This window comes from Ursus maritimus, unplaced genomic scaffold (genome assembly GCF_017311325.1).
Source record: "Ursus maritimus isolate PB19 unplaced genomic scaffold, ASM1731132v1 scaffold_14, whole genome shotgun sequence".
In the NCBI taxonomy this organism is placed as follows: domain Eukaryota; kingdom Metazoa; phylum Chordata; class Mammalia; order Carnivora; family Ursidae; genus Ursus; species Ursus maritimus.
In genome coordinates, this window is record NW_024423786.1 from 55,143,449 (window position 1) to 55,146,500 (window position 3,052).

Genomic DNA, 3,052 nt, shown 5'->3' on the forward strand with positions numbered 1-3,052 from the left:
AAGGAAGGAAGGAAGGAAGGAAGGAAGGAAGGAAGGAAGGAAGATGAAAGAGAAAGGAAACTCAGTCAGGTGGGTCTCTGTCCTTCCTCCGCGCTGGGTGCTCTGTCCCTCAGACTCTCTTGTCTTCCCCCATGTGGGGTCCTGGGGGTGGGAGGGCAGGAAGCTGGGGGCAGAGGCCAGGACCCCCGAATTCGAAGGGACTTTGGTTTTGGAGGCCTGGCTGGGACCCAAGATGGGAGGATGCGGTGTTGATGCATTTGGGGAGGGGACTTTGGGGGTTCCTAACTGGAGGGGGCTGGGACAGCTTTCGTCCCCTTCCCGGGGGGGGGGGCCCCTTCTAGCCAGGAGGTGTGAATGGAGGGCTGTGGGGAGGGCAGCAGCTTGGGGGGGTGCGTGACTTCCTTCCTGTCCGAGCCCTGACTCCTGCTGGATCCCACGTCCTCTTTCCTGAGGCCTGGGGGGCCCCTGGGGCACAGGGGAGGACCCTAAAGCTGCACCAGCGGACATGTGAGGCACTGCTTGGGAAAAGTCTTGTTTTGGTATCGCTGGCGACAAGTCCCGCGGGTGCGGCTTTGGGTGGGCTCCCTGCCTCGCCTGGGGGCGGGGGCGGCACGGGGTGGACGGACGGACCGATGGGGAGGCCGGGTCGGTTTAGAGGTGGGACTCTCAAGGGTCCAGAGAGGCAGAAACAGGGAGAGATGGGGGCATGCGGAGGAAGCTGATGTCAGGATGGGTCTCTGGAACCTTTCTACCAACACCCTCCACGAAGAAAGTAGCAACCAGGGCCTCAGAGAGGGAATCCAAGTCAAAATAAAAAGTAGCCACAGAACCTGTATTATGAGAAAAAGCTCCAAAATTATATATATTTATACGTGTGTATGTGTGTGTGTCCCTACATGGAGGTCTAAGTACCGTGGGAGAAGCCAGAGCGGGGAGAGGGTCCGCAAGCTGATCCTAGCCCCAAGCTCCTGCCTAACGGGCTGTCGTCCCTGGGGACGGACAGAAGGTTCCAGAGCAGAGACGGGGATGTGTGGGGTTGAGGCTGGAATTGTCTGCTGCTTGGGGGGTGCAGACACCCCCCAGGTCTCCTTCAGGGTTCCTCTTGGTTCTGATTGTCTAGCTCAGGGCGGGGGGTCTGGGCTCGGAACTCGGCGGGAGCCTGGGTGGCGGACCCGGGCCTGGGGCCCCCTGACCCTCTTTCTCCTCAGTCGGACAGGGCCGGGGCTTCCCACCCCTGCGCACCTCCTTTTCCACCCCGGTCAGGATCCCATGCCCTCACGGCAGAGAGGCGTGAGGACCACTTGCATATATCTGGGAGGCCTCTCTTCTCTCCCACAGCACGGCTGGAGCCCAGGGTCAGGCTGGGGGGCCTCCCGTGGGTGGGGAACAATGGGTGGGGGGGGGCAGCAGGCGTGGGAGGGGATGGGGTTTGAGAACATGTTAGTTTCACACATGTAAAAAACAACGCAACCGGGGCCTGGAGAAACCAACCCGAACTGCAGAGCTGGGGAAGGGTCTGCGTCCCAGGGTCACCGCCTTATTCCGCCTGCAGCCTCCGGGGGGAGCAGACAGGCCCAGGACCGCACTACCTACTCAGCGGGGCACACAGCTGGGGGCGGGCTGCGGAGGGACAGCATGGTCCCCGCGAAGCCCTGGGGGAGGGGTCCTGGATGGGACGCTGCCCCCCTAGGTGTCTGCTCCCCAGTTCTGGGGGGAAGAGACTAAAACCCAGAAATCTGCCTCATGAAACATGACACGCAGGGCCTTGAGCTCTCGGACCAAAGGACAGTTCTTAGGGGCAGCGCCACGGCCACTGGCCACTGAGAGTGCGACCTGCCCCCCGGGACTTGCGGGGGCGTCTTTTGAAAAGACATGGGATGAGTGTGTGATGGTGGATGGAAGCTGGGCTGGCCCACGGGGCCCCTCCCTGCTCTGGGGGGGGACCCTCTGCCTGCCGTGTCCCCACAGGAGATGCATGGGGGGCCGGAGCTTGAAGAACCCAGCCCTCGGACACCCCGCTAGCCGGCTGCTACTGTCTCAGCTTTGGTCGAGTAAAAAGCAAAGGAAACTGGAGGAAAAAAACCCCAAAGAAACCAACAACAACAAAGAAAGAAAGGAAAAAACAGAAAGGAAGCAAAAAATAAGAGGACATGAAATCAAGGACAAGACACCAGCGCGAGCAGCCACCAGACGGAGGCCCGTGCCCAGGGGCCGTCCCCGTGGGCCCCCTCGCTGGGCCCGTGGTGGACAGACAGACAGATATTGCATATATTGGGTTTGGCTTCTGTTTTCTGTTTGTTTCACCCCAGATAACCCCCCACAGTCACAGCTGGAAGACAGAAGTGGGTGCTGGGGGCAGGGAGGGGGCAGGAGGGGAGCGCCGCCCCAGGCTGGTCTCCAGGAGAGGGGGGCCTGCGAGTCCTTTGGCAAGAAGGCAGGGGGGTGTGGGGCAAGGAGGGGAGCCTGGGGGGTGGGGCGGCAATGTGACCCTGAGCCAGGGGGACGCCAGCCTGCAGGAGGGGTGGGACGGGGAGTCTGGGTGGAGGCAGGATGGCCACCCCGTGGGGCCAGGGCTCACCCCTGAGGTCTGTCCGCTGCTGTGGGCGGGGGGCCTCGGAAGGGACTCCTCTGGAGCCCAGGGGTGGGGCTGGGGGCAGCAGAGCACCAGGGCGCACCCTCACTGCAGCAGGAGCCGTGGAGACAGAGCCGGGGTGGGGGTGGGGGCGGGGCAGACCATGGGGTGACTGTTCTGTGGACTGCTTTTCTAGCTTGCTTTCTTTCTTTTTTTAATTCTTATTTTTAATTTTTTTTTACAAATAGAGATACATCCCTCTTCAATTTTTATTTTTTATTTCATGTCATTGTTTTGTCTTTTTGTTTTTAACTACACGAGCAGTGCATGCAGCTATCTGTGTGCGCTGATATTGTTTAAAGGTAATACTTATTTTCGGAAGGCAAGGCACATCATGTGGTAGAAAATTTCGTGCAAATTAGGAAACATGGAGTTTTTTTAAGGTTTTTTTTTTGTATCTTTTTTTTTTTTTTTTTTTTT